Consider the following 19,349-nt stretch of genomic DNA (forward strand, 5'->3'; position numbering starts at 1 on the left):
CCTACAATAACCCTGTACTCCCACCTCCTCCCAATAATACCCTTGATTTAGATTTTTTCTTTATGTGAATATTCTTATTTTATCCCACACTGAGCACACATTTGGGGTGCATGTGTATATCTTTTACTTCATGTATGGTTTTTTTTCCCTGTGAGACTGAATGAAGAAGGATTAAAGGCTTTAATTGAAGATGGGAGTTATCTTGGATTCCCTAGATGCTTCTTTCTTTTTGTATTTCATCCATCAACAAATCTAACCTTTTATGTCTTCTATATATTTTTATTTTTATTTTATTTTAGTTCTGGGATACATGTGCAGAATGTGCAAGTTTGTGACATAGGTATACATGTGCCATGGTGGTTTGTTGCACCTATCAACCCATCATCTAGATTTTAAGTCACATATGCATTAGTTATCTGTCTTAATGTTCTCCCTCCCCTTCTCCCTCACCCTCCGACAGGCCCCAGTGTTTATGTGTTTTTATTGTTCAGCTCCCACTTATGAGTGAGAGCATGCAGTGTTTGGTTTTCTGTTCCTGTGTTAGTTTGCTGAGGATGGTGGTTTCCAGCTTTATCCGTGTCCCTACAAAGGACATGAACTTATTCTTTTTTTTTTTTTTTTTTTTGAGATTCAGTCTCTCTCTGTCTCCCAGGCTGGAGTGCAGTGGCCCGATCTCAGCTCACTACAACCTCCGCCTCCAGGTTCAAGCAATTCTCCTGCCTCAGCCTCCCAAATAGCTGGGACTACAGGTGTCCGCCACCACTCCCGGCTAATTTTTTTTGTATTTTTAGTAGAGACGGGGTTTCACCATAATGGCCAGTCTGGTCTCGAACTCCTGACCTTGTGATCTGCCTGCCTCGGCCTCCCAAAGTGCTGGGATTACAGGCTTGAACTACCGCGCCCGGCTGAACTTATTCATTTTTATTGCTATATAGCATTCCATGGTGTATGTTTGCCACATTTTCTTTATCCAGTCTATCATTGATGGGCATTTGGGTTGGTTCCAAGTCTTTGCTATTGTAAATAGTGCTGCAATAAGCATATGTGTGCCTATGTCTTTCTAGTAGAATGATTTCTAATCCTTTGGGTATATACCCAGTAATGGGATTGCTGGGTCAAATGGTATTTCTAGTTCTAGATCCTTGAGAAATTGCCACACTGTCTTCCACAATGGTTGAACTAATTTACACTCCCACCAACAGTGTAAAAATATTCCTGTTTCTCTACATCCTCTCCAGCATCTGTTGTATCCTGACTTTTTAATAATCACCATTCTAACTGCTGTGAGATGGGATCTCATTGTGGTTTTGATTTGCACTTCTATAATGACCAGTGATAATGAGCTTTCTTTCATATGTTTGTTGGCTGCATAAATGTCTTTTTTTGAGAAGTGACTGTTCATATCCTTTGCTCACTTTTTGATAGAGTTGTTTGTATTTTTCTTGTAAATTTGTATAAGTCCCTTGTAGATTCTGGATATTAGCCCTTTGTCAGATGGATAGATTGTGAAAATTTTCTCCCATTCTGTAGGTTGCCCATTCACTCTGATGATAGTTTCTTTTGCTGTGCAGAAGCTCTTTAGTTTAATTGGATTCCATTTTGGCTTTGGCTGCAATTGCTCTTGGTGTTCTAGTCATGAAGTCATGAAGTCTTTGCCCATGACTATGTCCTGAATGGTATTGCCTCAGTTTTCTTCTAGGGTTTTTATGGTTTTAGGTTTCACATTCAAGTCTTTAACCCATCTTGAGTTAATTTTTGTGTAAGGTGTAAGGAAGGGGTCCAATTGTCTGCATATGGCTGACCAGTTTTCCCAGCACCATTTCTTAAATAGGGAATTCTCTCTCTATTGTTTTTGTCAGTTTTGTGGAAGATCAGATGGTTGTAGACTTGTGGCGTTATTTCTGAGATCTCTGTTCTGTTCCCTTGGTCTATATATCTGTTTTGGTACCAGTACCATGCTGTTTTGGTTACTGTAGCCTTGTAGTATAGGTTGAAGTCAGGTAGCATGATGCCTCCAGCTTTGTTCTTTTTGCTTAGGATTGTTTTGGCTATACGGGCTTTTTTTTGGTTCCATATGAAATTTAAAGCATATAGTAAGCATCATTCTAAAATAAGAGTTTGTAAACTCTAACCTGTGGATCAGATCTGGTCCATTGCTTATTTTTCTTTTTAATAACAGCTTTATTGAGATAAAACATGTGTGTCATGAATTTTATCCTATAAAGTACAAGGAAAATGTTTTCATATATTAAGAGTTGTGCAAACATAACCACTTGTCTAATTTTAGGGCATTTCTATTGCCCCCTAAAGAAAATCCATTTCTCAGCCGGGCGTGGTGGCTCACACCTATAATTCCAGCACTTTGAGAGGTCAAGGCACGCAGATCACGAGGTCAGGATATCAAGACCATCCTGGATAACATGGTGAAACCCCATTTCTACTAAAAATACAAAAAATTAGCCAGGCATGGTGGCAGGCGCCTGTAGTCCCAGCTACTTGGGAGGCTGAGGCAGAAGAATGGCATGAACCTGGGAGGCGGAGCTTGCAGTGAGCCGAGATCGCACCACTGCACTGCAGCCTGGGCGACAGAGTGAGACTCCATCTCAAAAAACAAAAGAAAATCCATTTCTCATCATTCCATTGCCCTTTCCCTGAGACCCTCCACTTTCTGTCCCTATGAATTTGTCTATTCTGGATATTTTATATAAATGTATTTATACATGTGGTCTTTTGTGACTGGATTCTTTCATGTAATAATATTTTCAAGGTTCATTCATGTTGTAGTATGTATCAGTGTTTCATTCCTTTTTACACTTTTTCTTGACTCAATTCTGTTAGTTTATGTCTTTCTATAAATGTCTCTGTTTTACCCAGGTTATCTGGTTTGTTGGATACAATTTTTTACGGTGTTCTCTTTTAATCCTTTTTATTTCTGCAAGATGCATAATGATGTCTCACTTTTGTTGTTCATTTTTGCAATTTGAATCTTCTTTTTCTTTTCTTGGTCAGTCTAATTAAAGTTGTTGACCTTTTTGAAGAAATAACTTCTGGCTTTGTTGATTTTCTCTATTTTTCTATTCTCAATTTCAGTTATTTTTCTCTAACCTTTAGTTTTTCTTTATTCTGCTTTCTTTGAGTTTAGTTTGTTCTTTTATTTTTATTTTATTTTAAGGTGGAATGTTAGGGTATTGATTTTAAATCTCTCATTTTATATTAATGTTTATAAATCTCTCAAAATATCTGGAATACAGCAAAAGCAGCGCTAAGAGTGAAGTTTCTAGAGATAAATGCCTATATCAAAAAGACAGAAAGATCACAAATTGACAACCTAATATCATATCTTAGGGAACTAGAAAAACGAGAAGAAACCAAACCCAAAGCTATCAGAAGAAAAATAAAGATCAGACCAGAACTAAATAAAATTTTAAAAAATGAATACAAAGGATGAATGAAACCAAAAGTTGGCTCTTTGAAAAGATAACCAAATTGATAGACCACTAGCTAGATTAACCCCAAGAAGAGAACGTTTCAAATAAAACTCAATCAGAAATGAACATGGAAACATTACCGCTGATACCACAGAAATACAAAAGTTTGTCCAAGATTACTAAGAACATCTCTGTGCACATAAACTGGAAAATCTAGAGGAAATTGATAAATTCCTGGAAAGATACAATCTTCCAAGCTTTAATCAGGAAGAAATAGGAATCTTAAACAGATCAATAATGAGTAATGAGGTTGAATCAGTAATACAAATCTTCCAACAACAACAACAAAAAGCCAGGATCCACAGCCAAATTCTGTCAGATGTTCAAAGGACAACTTACACCAATCCTACTGAAAGTATTACAAAAGATTGAAAAGGAAGGAGTCCTCGCTATTTCATTCTATGAAGCCAGTATCGTTCTGATACCAAAGCCAGGAAAGGACACAACAAAGAAAGAAAGAACGGACCAATATTCCTGATAAGCATAAATGTAAAAATCCTCAACATAATACTAGCAATCCAAATCCAACACCATATCAAAATGATAATTCAACACAATCAAGTGTGTTTCCTCAAGGGATGCAAAGATGTTTTCATATACGCACATTAATAAATGTGAATGTGACTGCCACATAAACAGTATTAAAAACAAAAACTATATGATCACTTCAATATATGTAGAAAGAAACATTTGATAAAATACAGCATATTTTCATATAAAATATGAAACCTTAACAAATTAGGCATAGAAGGAATATACCTTAAAATAATAAATGCCATATAAGACAAACCCATGTAAAAACATAATACTGAATAGAGAAAAGTTGAAAGCATTCCCCCTCAGAGCTAGAACAGACAAGGATGCCCACTCTCACTATTTCTTTTCAGAAGTAGTGAACTGTAAGAACTGGACATCCTAGCCAGAATAATAAGGCAAGGGAGAGAAAGAAAGGGCATCCAATTTGGAAAAGAGGAAGTCAAAGTATCTCTGTTTGCTGATGTTATAATCTTATACCTAGAAAACCCAAAAGTCTCCTCCAAAAGACTCCTAGATTTGATTAATGAATTTAGTAAAGTCTCAGGTTACAAAATCAATGTACAAAAATCAGTAGCATTGCTATACACCAATAACAGTCAAGCTGAGAATCAAATCAAGAACTCAATCCTATTTTCAATGGCTACAAAATATTAATCTCTAGGAATATACGTAACCAAAGTGATGATGAATCTCTACAAGGAGAGCTAAAAAACACTGCTGAAATAAGTCACAGTTGAAACAAATGAATGAAAAAAAAACTCATGTTTATGGATAGTAGCAATCAATATTGTGAAAATGATTATACTGCTCAAAACAATCTACAGATTCCATACAATTCCTATCAAAATACCAATGTCATTTTTCAAGGAATTAGGAAAAAAATCCTAAAGTTCATCTGAAAGCAAAATGGAGCCCAAATCGCCAAAGAAATCTTAAACAAAAAGAACAAAGCCAGAGGCATCACACTACCCAACTTCAAATTATACTAGAAGGCTATGGTAACCAAAACAGTATGGCACAGGTATAAAAGTACACACATAGACCAGTGGAACAGAATAGAGAACCTAGAAATAAAGTCTACAACCAACTGATCTTTGGCAAAGCACACAAAAACACATACTGGAGAAGGTACACTCTATTCCACAAATGGTGTTCACGAAAAAGAATGAAGCTTGATCTCTCTCTCTCATCATAGACAAAAATTAACACAAGATAGATTAAAATCTTAAATGTAAGACCTGAATCCATAAAAATTCTTAAAGAAAGCTTAGGAAAAACTCTTCTAGACATTGGCCTAGACAAAGAATTTATGACTAAGAGCCCGAAAGCAAATGCAACAAAAAGAAAAATAAACAAATGGGACTTAATTAAACTAAAACTTTTTTGCACAGCAAAATAATCCATAGAGTAAACAGACAACCTAAAGAATGAAAGACAATATTCACAACCGTGTTCCTGGCAAAGGAATGACATCCAGAATTTGCAAAGGAACTAAGACAAATCAGCAAGAAAGAAACAAGTCCCATTATATATTAGGCAAATGACATGAACAGATATCTCTCAAAAGAAGATATACAAATGGCCAACAAACATATACAAAAATCTTCAACATCACTAATCATAAGGAAAATGCAAATTAAAACTACAATGAGATGCCACTTTACCCAAGTCAGAATGCCATTCTTAAAAAGTCAAAAACCTATAGATGTTGGTGAGGATGTGGTGAAAAAAGAATGCTTACAACACAATTGGTGGGAATGTAAATTAGCACAACCTTTACGGAAAACATTATGGAGATTTCTCAAAGAACTAAAAATAGATCTACTATTTGATCCAGCAGTTCCTCTACTGGGTATTTACTCAAGGAAAATAAGTTATATAAAAAAGCATCTGCACTTATATGTTCATTGCAGCACAGTTCACAGTTGCAAAGATGTGGAATCAACCTAAGTGCTCTGTAGCCAATGAGAGGATTACAAAAAATGTTGTGGGTGTATGTGTATATATGTGTATGTATGTGTGTATTCACATATATATGTACATATATTTGTGTATGTATACACATGTATAATCAATTGTAAGTAAAAACCACTTGTGCTCGTAAAGCTATTGAAATAAACATTTTAAAAAATTAGATAAATACAGCTATAAATTTATCTCTAAGCACTGCTTTAGTTGAATTTCATAAGTTTTGGTTTATTGTGTTTTTGTTTTCATTCATCTCAAAACGTTTTATAATTTTTTGTGTGATTTCTTCTTTGACCAATGGTTATTTAAGACTGTATTGTTCAATTTTCACATATTTATGAATTTCTAATTTTTTTTCCAATTATTGATTGCTAACTTAACTCTGTTAGGATAAGAGAACATACTTTGCATAATTTCAATCCTTTTAAATTTATTGAGGTTTGTTTTACACCCTAACTTATGGTCTACCTGTAGAATGTTTTATATGCACTTGAGAAGACTGTGTATTCTGCAATTGTTGACTGAACTGTTCAATAGATGTCTGCTAGGTCTAGTTGGTTTATCACATTGTTCAAGTCTTTTATACTCCTGTTGATAATTTACCTAGTTGTTCAATGTATTGTTAAAAGCAGAGTATTAAAGTCTCCAAATATTGTTGAGTTTTCTATTTCTCTCTTCAATTATGTTAGTTTTTTCTTGATGTATTTTCAGGCTTTTTTGTTAGGTGAATATATGTTTATAATTATTATAGCTTCCTGACTGGGTGATCCTTTTGTCCTAAAATGTTCTTCTTTGTGTCTAGAAATAATTTTAACCTTAAAGTCTGTTTTGTCTGATATTAGTATAGAAACTTCGGCTCTTTTTGCTTATTATTTGAATGATATTCCTTTAATTTCAACATAGCTGTGTCTTTGAATCTAAAGTATATCTCTAGTAGACAACAAATATTTGGATTATGTTTTTGTATTCATTTTAACAAACTTTGTCTTTTGATTCAAGTGCTTATTTAAATTTAGTGTAGTTAGTGATAAGGTAGCATTTACATCAGCCATTTTGCTATTTCTTCAAAATGTGATTGAATTTGCCCCATTTCCTGTGCCCAGACCCTCTGTTCAAAGGATGAAGAATCACTTATGCCAAAATACTATGGGTTCAATAAATGCTACTAGAGGACTAAATGCTTGGTCAAAAGAGTGTTGTAGGGGGTTCAGTCCTCTGACCTCCTCTGCCATGCCTTTTTTTTTTTTTTTTTTTTTGAGTGGGATGTCAAGCTGCTCTCTCTATCTGGAGTGATATAATGAGAGCTGATAAGCCCCTAAGTGTCCCATCTCCCTTATCCTAAATTTGTGGTGCTAAGTAGATTGCAAAGAAATTAGGACAAAGTTAAATACATGGGAAAAGGTGCTTGAGGAGAAATTGACTTTCTTACTCTCATACCAAACTGCATACTTACGTATACAGGAGGGTTAGTTTGGTATTTTAATAGGTATGTAGCCTTTTGAGATGCTGATAAAAGAATCTGTAATATGGCCTCTCATTATTTTGTGCGTTGGCACTGAACTTGGCAATTCAGATCCTAGAGCCTGTCCTTCCTGGACAAAAATGGAAATAATATAAGTTAACCCTTTCCTCCTCTAGAGAAAAATTGAAAGGCTCAAGGTCAAGAGATCTTCAAATTAATAAAGACTTCTCCCTAGCCACCTGCTATTCTATATCTCTTTAAAGAAATAGCTGCAATTTTTAGGACAAATTCATGAGATTAGCATAGCATCCTTTTGAATTTTCTTTTAAGAGAGATGAATAGTTTATAAACATAATTTTATCAAGTTGCTTAATTTCCACTTATTTTAAAATCAAATTTTCTAAAATTATATCATATTTCAAGCAGAATTCTTTATGTCTGAAATGATAATGAAACTCCTCTTGGGGATAAGGATTAAGGAACTGCTTTTTTGATTCATAATAGAAACTGACAGGAATTGGGGATTTTAAAATTCTTTCTCATTGTTAATGGTGAGTCTAGGTGAAGCAGGTCAGACCCAGTTAAATTTAGACCCAACTCTCTAATTTCTGTAAAACAGGATTAAAAGTTAGAATAATCTTATGTCTGAAACATCCTGAATATTTTTATCTCTTTTTATAGGAAGATTGGGTATATTTGATTGACTGTTTTTTGTGTGTGTGTGTAGCTCAAGGCATAAAACAAAGAAATTTAAACAGTAAACAATCTATTTTTAGTTTATTAAGATCCAGAAATAAGACAGAGAACCAAGAGAAGAAGCAAAAAATCTAATAAGAAAAGTGAACACAGTCAATTACAATATATTTGTATTCTTTCCCATGAAAGATCATTACATGGTGAATTTCTCAAGTCCAGAGTTCACATTGTACCTGTGGTGTACAAATTCCAGTAATGCTCTCTCTGTCTCTAGCTGTAATCTACAAATATTGGAACATGAAAACTTCAGGTAATCTGAGTAGTTGAACTCACTAGTCCATGGCATTTCATTTTTCGTATAAGGAGAAGAGATTTTCACTTGCACAGACCGGATATCTTAGTAAATTTGGGCTGCTTTAACAAAAATGCCATAGAATGTGTGGCTTAAACAAAAACATTTATTTCTCCAGTCCTAGAGACCGGGAAGTCCAAGATCTAGGTGCTAGCAGATCCAGTGTCTGGATCTGGTTTGCAGACGGCCATCTTCTCCTTGTGTTTTCACCTGGCAGAGAGCAGAGAGAGTGAGGGCAAGTTTTCATGTTTCTTCCTATAAGGGCACTAATCCTAATCACAAGGGATCTACTCTCTTGACCTAATTACTTCCCCAAAGCCCCACCTCCTAATACCATTGCATTGGGGATTAGGATATCAACATATGAGGTTTGGGGGCAAAACTCATAGGTAGTCTGTAGGACAGGCGCTCATAAAGTGTGATAGGTACTTTAGATCATTCCAGAGCTGTGCCTTTCTAAAACTCCTAAGTGCCTGGACATGAAGAAGTGTTGGAGGGAGTCTATTTGCATAAGAGGCGGAAACACCTCCCTATGAGGAATTATAATGAGGAAAAGAAGAAATGAGAAATGATAGCTTGATTCAAGAATAGTGCCACAGAATCAGAGAGGAAGGAGATTCTGGAGTACAATGTCCTTTTCTCAAATGTTCTTCCAGTCCAGTGCCATGGACTCCTGTCGGAGTGTTCTATGAAAAGGTTATAAGAGTGAGCCAGAAGAACCAGTTCATCAAAATTCCACTAAGAAGTGAGAGTTCCACAGCCCCGTGCTGAGACCCAAGAGCAGAGTGTAAACCTAAGGTGGCGAGAGCATGTCTTCACTTCACTGTGGAAGTGAAGGCAGTCAGAACTCTCAGCTAAGACTGATATCTTGGAATAATGATGTATACCCGGTTAAAGAAAATACAAAGAGACTAATTTCCAAACAACACACACATGCAAAATAGCTGAACTGGTGATAAGGAAGTAAAAGCAGGAACCAAAGAGTAGAAATTGTAAATTAGCATCTCTCACATTTGTCTTTGGCAACCGTAGTTCTCATAAAGAGGTGTCCTTAATTATGGTGACAGCTTTCTGAGGTCTTGAAGATGACTAGAGAAAGGAAAAGCAAGAATAATGATGGTACAGGCCACCTCATTTCCTGAAAGGGGAACACAGTGATGAACTCGTAGCTCCTCTGAGAACCTCTAGGAGTCTACAGGGATTTTGAAGGGGAGCTGGAGGTCTGATAATGCTGTGTAGGTACAGTCAGAGAACACAGTGTGGAATTCTGAATGCAACCCTTACTGTATTGATAGTATGATAAGGCCAGGGGAAACTATAGAACTTAAGGAAAAATATTCTTAAGTCTTCAAGAAGATTAAGTTTAAGAAGGAATAAGAACTTGAAAGAATCTTTATATTTAGAGATCACTTTCGCTTATGTTTTGATGCATCCTTCATGACACACTGATTTTGAAGGGCTTATCTTCATTGCATAAGTACAGGAAATAGCCCCAGTTTCCCTGAGTTTCCAAGGTTTTAAGGCTGATGAGTGGGAGAGTGTGGATTAGTCCTCAGAGCTAATGAGTTAGTCTCTAAGAAGTATTGCTCCAATGAGGCTTTAAGGTCCTAAATGCCATCTCATTTGCAAGACATCAAGAACGACTTGTGAAACAGGCACTTCATGGTTAGGGATGACTTTCAAAAATTGAGACAGAAAATGAGTAATTACAAAATAAAATTCTACATTTATTAAGTTGGGCACAATATGCTTTATAGAGAATAACCAGAAGCAGGTTGGAGCAGAATTGGTGGTATGGCTGTAATGTGGCGGCCCCCTGAGCACAGGTAAGATGGGGCATTGCCTGGAATAGCCTGAATCGAACATCCTCTCTTAGAAAGAGGATCCTTGCTCCAGACATTTGTGTGCTTTCTGGAGCCACCACAATAACACAGAGCTTGAGATATTCAAAATAATTATCAGGTCAGTATTTTCTTGTTTATGCTTTTGTTTTGGCAGCTGGCTTTGAGGAAAACTATCCAGTACCACATAGGCTGTCCAATGTCTCAGGAGTCCTTCAAAACCCTGTAAATATCCCAGCCCCTTTCCATCTTTTGATGACATAATGAACCATGCCAAATCCTACTTAATTCAAACACCAACAAAATCCCATGATACAGGCTTATGCAATTAAATTTTTGAGAATGCTTTACTATGCAGTTCTCAAACATAAACATAGGTAGAAAAAATAGTATAATGACCCTCTGTGTATGTATTACTCACCTTCAACAATTATTTACACAAAGTCAGGGTTAATTTCAAATGATTATTTAAAAATATATATTCTGGCATAGACTGTTAGCTCTAACCTAAATGTGTTCATCTCTTCTTTCATAATAGTGGAAGCCCTTAGTTATAGCTCCTTAGAATAACGACTGCATTTTCCATCCTAACTTGTGGGTAGGTCTGACCATGTGGTTCAGTTCTGGCCAAGGGGGTGTAAGCAACAGTGATGACTGTAACTTCTTCATGTGCCCTGTAAGGTAAGGGGTGTGGCATTTCTTTCTCTCTTTACCCTCTACTGCTATGTTTTTCAGATAAGGAAGTAAACTGCTTTGGACCAGAGACAAAGACCACACTTTAATGATGGTAGAGCCACAAAGCAGAGTGTCCAGGCCTCTGAAGACTTGACAGAGTAGAGCTTCTATAGAAGTTGGACTATTATGTGAGAGAGAAATAAACATTTATCCAGTTTATGATGTGTGGTCCTCTAATTTAAATCAGTTTACTTGAGTCTGTGTTACCAGCACAAAACCAACATTCTAATTAATGATCTTTATAAATGATTGTATAATGTTTGATGAATAGAAATTTGAGCCTGTATATTAACAGCACTTCTATGATTTGATGATATGTTATGTGTTAGCTCAGCACTTACATTACAATTTCTCTGGTTCTCACTCAACAAATATTTCCTGAGTGGCTACTATATGCCAGGCACTATTCCCAACAACTGGAATAGTGTCTGGCATATAGTAGCCACTCAGGAAATATAAAAATAAGCTTTCTGTCCCCATAAAGCTTATGTCATGTTATGGGATGAATGCTTACATCCTATTGTATTAGTCTGTTCTCATGTTGCTAATAAAGACATACCCAATACTGGGTATTTTATAAAGGAAAGAGTTTTAATTGACTCATAGTTCCACATGGCTGGAGAGGCCTCACAATTATGATGGAAGGTGAACAAGGAGCAAAATCATGTCTTACATGGCAGCAGGCAAGAGAATATGTGCAGGGGAACTCCCGTTTATAAAACCATCAAATTTTGTGAGACTTATGCACTACCACAAGAACAGAATGGGGGAAACCACCCTCATGATTCAGTTACCTCCCACCAGTTTCCTCCCATGACATATGATGACTATTACAATTCAAGGTGAGATTTGGGTAGGGACATAGAGCCAAACCATATCACCTCTTAAAATTCATATGTTGAAGTCCTAGTCCCCAGTGTGATGGTATTTGGAGGTGGGATCTTGGGAGTTAATTATCTTTACATTAGGTCATGAAGGTAGCATCCTCATAAAGGGATTAGTACCCTTATCAGGAGAGGAAGACAGAGATCTCTGTCCCTTCAGGAGTAAGCATTGAAGAAAGGCTATGTGAGGACGCAATTAGAAGGCAGCCATCTGCAAGCAAGGAAGACAGCCCTCACCAGCTCCCAAATCTACAGGTCCATTGATTTGGAATTCTGAGCCTCCAGAACTGTGAGAAATACATTTCTGTTGTTTGAGCCACCCAGTCTATGATATTTTGTAACAGCAGCCCAAGCTAAGACACATTCTAATAGATTTTTGCTTTCTGCTTCAACTTTTTAGTATGAGCTCATTTATTCATTCATTCAACAAATACGTATGGACTAGCCAAAATTGCCAGTCTCTATTCTAGGTGCTTGGCATGCAGTAGTGAAGAAAAGGGTCAAAATCTCTCTGTTCCTAGGACTTGCATTCTAGAGGGGGAGATGGACAGATAAGCAAGATCAATAAGTATTATTAAAATATGTACTATAACAAATAGTGATACATGCTAAGGAGTAAAGTAAAGCAGGAAAGGGTGGTGAGAAGTAGAAGAGATGAAATTTTATATTTTAGATGGGGCCATCAGAGATCCCTTCATTCTATTTGAATAGAGACATGAAGGAACGATGGAGCAAGCTGTGCTGACAGTCAGGGTAGAAGCAGTTCAGGCAGAAGGAATTCCATGTGCAAAACCCAGAGGTGGTACTATGTTCTGGAAACTGCAATGAGACCCACGTGGCTAGAGCTGAGTGAACCAGAAGGATACCAGTAGGAAAGACAGTCTTATCCTTTAGGGGTTTTGTAGGGCCCAGATGGCTCAAAAGCTGACATATCTTGCTTCATTAAAAACTAGGCATCTTTGCCTCACCCTTACAGTGTTTCCTTTTTTAAAATTATCCCTGTTACAAATATTATCCCTGCAAACAACCATTGGCATAGTCCTATGGGCAAGTACACATTGTTGTCTCAGTAGAATGGCATGGCTGGATTGTTGACACAGGGGCAACATCACATATATGATCTAATGCGGTGAGTCTGAAGCCAGTCAAATGAGTAGTAGTGAAAAGAGGAAACCCAGGGCAGGAAGCAGGCAGCGAAGGATCATGGGGTGGAAGCTTTGGATGCTGGCAGTGAAGAAGAGAAGGGGCCAGCAGCCTCTTTCTAGAACCAGCTATTTGTGATGAGTGGCAGGTGTTGATCAGAGCAATGCTAATATATAGAAAGTGGGGGAAAGCTTCAAGGATGTAAATATAGGAAGTTTTTTGGGGAAAATGTTCAGGTTATGACTCATGGAGGGAGAGATATAAAACAGGCTAGCTTAAATAGTGTGCATACTTTTAACCAAACAGGTAAGAGTCACAGAGGGCACAGAAAAAAATATGAGCAAAGTGAGTTAGTCTTCTCACTGTGTCCTCACATGGCCTTTCCTCAGTGCTTATGCCACCCTTGTTGCCCTGATTTTCAAAGGTATCATATTATTATAAAAACATTATAAGAGGAAAACTAGTTCCTATTGAAGTAAAGAATAGAGATGGGGGCCACATGTGGTTTCTCTAGTTCCCCCCCTGAGGGAAGATCTGGAGGGGAGTTTGAGAGGAATTTCTCACCACTAGCAAAAAGGGAAGGATTTGACTTAGTATGAAAAGACGTACTTGATCTTGAGTTCTGGAGAGACTGTCCACATATAGCTGACATTTCTCTTTTGATGCTGACCTTAGATTGGAATCATTGCAGGAAATAAATAGTGCGGTGTCATATCCATGCTCTAGTGTATGGTTCACATGGATAATGCTGCTTGGGAGGAACCCAGAATACTGAACTATAAAAGGTGCATCTGCACTCTCTTGGCAGCTAGGATTGTTCTCCAGGCCCTGACAGATTGGGCCTGCCCAGAGGGAACAATAGGACAGGGAAGCAACTGTGTAGCATAAGGGCTGCTTTTGATCAAACAAATGGGTGATAGCAAATAGGTGATGAAAAATAGAAAACATCTCAGTTTCTTCTATGAATCTTGTGCTACACATTGTTCCTTACTATAGTGCTATTTGAGTTGAAGGCTGAGATGGTGTCAAACTCAACAGAATGGAGTAGTAAATATGGGTGATTTGCCATATCTGCTGTGAGCAACATAGGAGAGGGTAATGGTCTGTGTGTTACACATTTGCTATCTCTGTAATAAATCATTGCTTTGATAAATAATATGACAAGTATTTCTGATGAATTTTTCTTTTATAAAAGAATATATTTTAAATTTCGGAACAGTGGAATTCTGTGTCCAAAGAGAGACTGGTGGTACCTAGGTCAAAATGTATGTATAATAGCAATTTAGATTTTGTAAGAATATAGCAAGAAAATTGACCTGAGTTGGGCAGTATCAGTGGAAAAGACACAAACTGGTTTTTTTTCTATTGTCTTACTTGATAGCAATCAACATAGACTACTTCTGTGACCAAATGTGTATGGGTTTTTCCCCACATCTCAAGCAAGCAATCAACTGCACAGCAGACACCAGCTGGGCGTGCTCTAATTCATTTCTGACACTATTTACCTGGAGATAGCATCAAATCTCACAGGTTGAGAGCTCATTCTCAAGAGTACATCCCTTCCTTCTGCTGTCAAGCCTGAGCTCCAGGTTGTTTATCTGTGCTTCTGACTGACTGGCTATAAATCAGTGTTCACATGACCCTTTCCTGGGGTTTGATTAATTTGTTAGAGTGGCTCACAGGACTCAGAGAAACACTCACATTTACCAGTTTATTATAAAGAATATTACAAAGGATACAGATGATGAGATACCTGGAGCAAGGTATGGTGGGGGCAGTGAGGCTTCCACATTCTCCCAGGTGTTCCACCCTCCAGGAACCTCCCTGTGTTCAGTTATCCCAGAAGCTTTCTGTCCCATGTCCTTTTGCATTGGATAGGCATAACTGAAGCATAGGCAACTGTGTAGAAATGTGATTGGACAAGGAGGGTACGGTAGACACAGAAAACCAACAAGATCTGTTCAGATTCTTCTTGGCCTCTCCATGCAGTATTCCTTCCTCCAGAGTATGGGGCAGGACCTCTTCTGAAATGAGGGCCTTAGGATCCATAATCAGACAAAGTAGTTCAGAAAATTTCCTTATGGCAAGCTCCAAGACAAAAAGGCGAGATAATATTTCTCCCCATCTTGGTGAGGGGGAAAAAAAAAAAAACAGTAGGTGAAAAGAAGCCAGAGAAGTTCAGAAAAAAAGATTCTGTTTTCTGAGACCTGCTTCTTGAGGCCCAAATTGCCCTAACATTATAAGAAAGACTGTAACAAAGGCTATAGGAGTTATAAGCCAGGAACTCTGGACAAAAGCAAATATATTATGTATATATGTGTGTGTGTGTGTGTGTGTGTGTGTGTGTGTGTGTGTGTGTATATATATATAGTCAACATAATACAGGCAAGCCAAGGCTATTTTATTGAGATGACACAATGGTCTCATGACTAATCTGAGTATAAAGATAAAATAATTGGCTCTGGGAAATCATGTTTATTCTATCCTTGTAGAAATTAAAGTTGAAGCGTCACGTGAAGGGAAGTATAGAAGGGATTCCAGCCATATTTGGACTTCAAATGCAGGTAAGTTCCTAGCTCAGTGGTCTCTTTAAAATGTAAGCCTACCACTTGGTTTTTATTAACTCTCATTTATTTTAGTATCTTGATTTTCTTGATGTCATGGTCACATAGGCAGAAAGTCACTGTGGATGGTACTCATTTTTAGTGGTTCAATAGAGCCTGAATTGATACAAATTTGGCTCAACTTAGAGAAAACTTATAATATTAAAATAGATGAAATGAATATAAGACAGAAATAGTGAAAATGGTACATGATCATTCCTCATGATCATTCCTATAATATTTAAACAGAAATAGAACCTTCCATGGTTGCATTAACCTTGCAAATGCAGGACCCTTGGTATTGTACATCTGCTGGTCTCTAAGTTCTTTGATTGATGCTATGATTCAATAAGGACTAAAAAATGTTCATTGGTGCTGGTGAATATGATTCATATAATATTGGAGACTGTATTAAATGTCGGTGATATATTACATAAGATATCCTGCTGCTTCTATAGGAAAAGTCTAGTTTTATTGCAACTTACTTTCCAGTCAAACCTCAGGTAGCTTTTGATCTGAGGAAACCCTCCTTATGTAATTGCCTCTGTTTCTATAATGTCAGATTTAACACCTTCTCCTCTGATTTTTCACGTGCTATAAAAATCTAGCCATCACTGAGGACTTCCTGTGTGCTAGGCATTGTTCTAGACACGTGGCATTCATTTCTACATGTATTATTAATTGCATCTATTGTTAATCCTCAAGACAACCTTAAGAAAGTAATATTGTTATCCCCATTTCGTGAATACAGAAATTGAGACGCATGGAATTTAAATAACTTACCTAAGGTCACATAGCTAGTAGTTGTTGGAGCTGGGGTATGTATTCAGCAGTACTACCTTTGTGCCTTTAAGCAAGTTATTTTCACTTTATGAGCCTCTGTTTTTTTATCTGAAGAAATGAGATATTGAAAATATTGGGTGGTCATTCTCCTTGAGAACTGGAATAAGACAAGGATGCTCACTCTCACCACTCCTTTTCAACTTAGTACTGGAGGTCTTAGCCAGAGCAATCAGGCAGGAGGAAGAAATAAAAGGTACCCAAACAGGAAAAGTCAAACTATCTTCACTGATGACATAATTCTATACCTAGGAAACCCCAAATGCTCCATCAAAAGGCTTCTATAAATGATAAATGATTTAAGCAACCTTATAGGATACAAAATTAATGTACAAAAATAAGTAGCATTTATATACACCAATAATGCCCAGGTTGAGAATCAAGACAAGAACACCATGTCATGTACAATAGCCACAAAGGAAATGAAATACCTAGGAATATAGTCAACCAAGGATGTGAAATATCTCAACAAAGAGAACTACATTAAACAAATTGAAATAAATCAGAGATTACACAAATAAATGGAAAAATATTCCATGCTCATTGATTGGAAGAATCAATATTGTTAGAATGGCCATACTGTCCAAAGAAATTTACAGATTCACTGCCATTCCTATCAAGCTACCAAGATTATCCTTCACAGAATTAGAAAACACTATTCTAAAATGCATATGGAGCCAAAAAAAGAAAAAGACCCTCAAATATCTAAAACAATTCTAAGCAAAAAGAACAAAGCTGGAGGCATCACACTACCTGACTTCAAACTATACTATAAGGCTGCAATAACAAAAACAGCATGGTACTGGTATAAGAACAGACATATATACCAATAGAGCAGAATAGTAAACTCAAAGCCTCACACAACCACTCTGATCATTGATAAGGCCAACAAAAATAAGCAAGGAAAAGGACTCCCTGTTCAACAGATGGTGCTGGGTTAACTGGCTAGACATATGCAGAAGAATAAAACTAGACCTTTACCTTTCATCATATACAAAAGTAAAATCAAGATGGATTTAAATGTAAGAACTTTAACTATAAAAATATTAGAAAAAAATCTAGGAACTAGTCTTCTTGACATAAACCTTGCCAAGAATTTTTGGCTAAATCTCCAAAGGCGATTGTAACAAAACCAAAAATTAACAAGTGGGATCTAATTAAACTAAGGAGCTTCTGCACAGAAAAATAAATGATCAGGAGACTAAATACACAATCTAAAGAATGGCGGAAAATATTCACAAACTATGCATTCAACAAAGGTTTAATATCCAGCTTCCATAAGGAGCTTAAATAAATTAACAAGTGAAAAGCAGGCAACCGCATTAAAAAGTGGATATGATTCAAAAGAAAACATACATGTGATCAACAAACATGTGAAAAAACATCACCAGTCATTAGGAAAATGCAAATTAAAACCACAATAAGGTACTATCTCATATCAATAAGAATGGCTGTTACTAAAAAGTCAAGAAATAGCAGATGCTGGCAAGGTTGCAGCAAAAAGAGAACGCTCATCCACTGCTGGTGGGAATGGAAATTAGGTCAGCTATTGTGGAAAGCAGCTTGGCAATTTTTTTGAAGAGCTTAAAACAGAATTACTGTTCGACCCAGCAATCCCATAATTGGGTATATACCCAAAGGATATAGATCACCCTGTCATAAAGACACATGCATGAGTATGTTCATCACAGCACTACTCACAATAGCAAAGACACGGAATCAACCTGGGTGCCTCTCAATGGTGGATTGAATAAGGAAAATGCATACATATACACCATGGAATACTACACAGCCATAAAAAAAGAATGAAATCATGTTATTTGTAGCAACATGGGTGAAGCTAGAGGCCATAATCATAAGCAAATTAACACAGGAACAGAAAACCAAATATTGCATGCTCTTACTTTTTAGTGGGAGTTAAACACTGAGCACCCATGGATATAAACATGGGAGCAATAGACGCTGCAGATTACTAGAGGGCAGAAGGAGGGAGTGGGGCATGGTCACAAAACTACTTATTCGGTATTATGCTCACTGCCTGAGTACAATATACCCATGTAACAAACCTGCACATATACCCTCTGTATCTAAAATAAAAGCTGACAAAAACGTATATAAATCATGTGTCCAGCTCAATGAATTTCCACAAAGTGAACACACCAGGTAAAAAAAATAGAATACAACCATAATCTCAGGAAGTCTCTCATGCTTCCCTGTAGCCACAAGAGTCATCAGTATGCTAATTTCTAACGCTGTCAATTAGCTTTTTCTATTTTTGAACTTTATAGCAAAAGAATTATTTTGTCTACTAAAAAAATTGGATTGTTTTAAAGCTTAAAGAAGATTATATCTCTAAAGGGCTTAAAATGTGCAGGTGAGCATCACGCAATAATTTTAAGTTATAGCCATTATTGGCCAGATACATTTCTAGTTGTTCACAAGAACACTACAAAGTGGTTATTATTCTCCTCATCGAAAGAGGCTGAGTAACTTGCTCACTGCCTTACCAATTAATTAGTGTGAGACTGTTATTTCCCACAACTGGCTTACTCAAAAGGTTTCTCTTTCCTGTACACAATCCTGTAAAATGTCTCTTCATTTGATAACTGTATATTAACTCAAGGGAGATGTCTCCAAGCAGCTACTCACAGTCTTGGTATTGCTGTCTGTATTAGAGTCAACTTTGAACTCTCTGCTTTCCAGCTCCAAGCAAAAGCCCTGCTGAAGGAAGCGACGCTGCTAGGAGTAGTGTACAGAACATGTATTCTGCCTACTCTCCCTGGCAGTCTGTATTCTATCT

The sequence above is a fragment of the Chlorocebus sabaeus genome, chromosome 27 (assembly GCF_047675955.1).
Source record: "Chlorocebus sabaeus isolate Y175 chromosome 27, mChlSab1.0.hap1, whole genome shotgun sequence".
Taxonomy (NCBI): domain Eukaryota; kingdom Metazoa; phylum Chordata; class Mammalia; order Primates; family Cercopithecidae; genus Chlorocebus; species Chlorocebus sabaeus.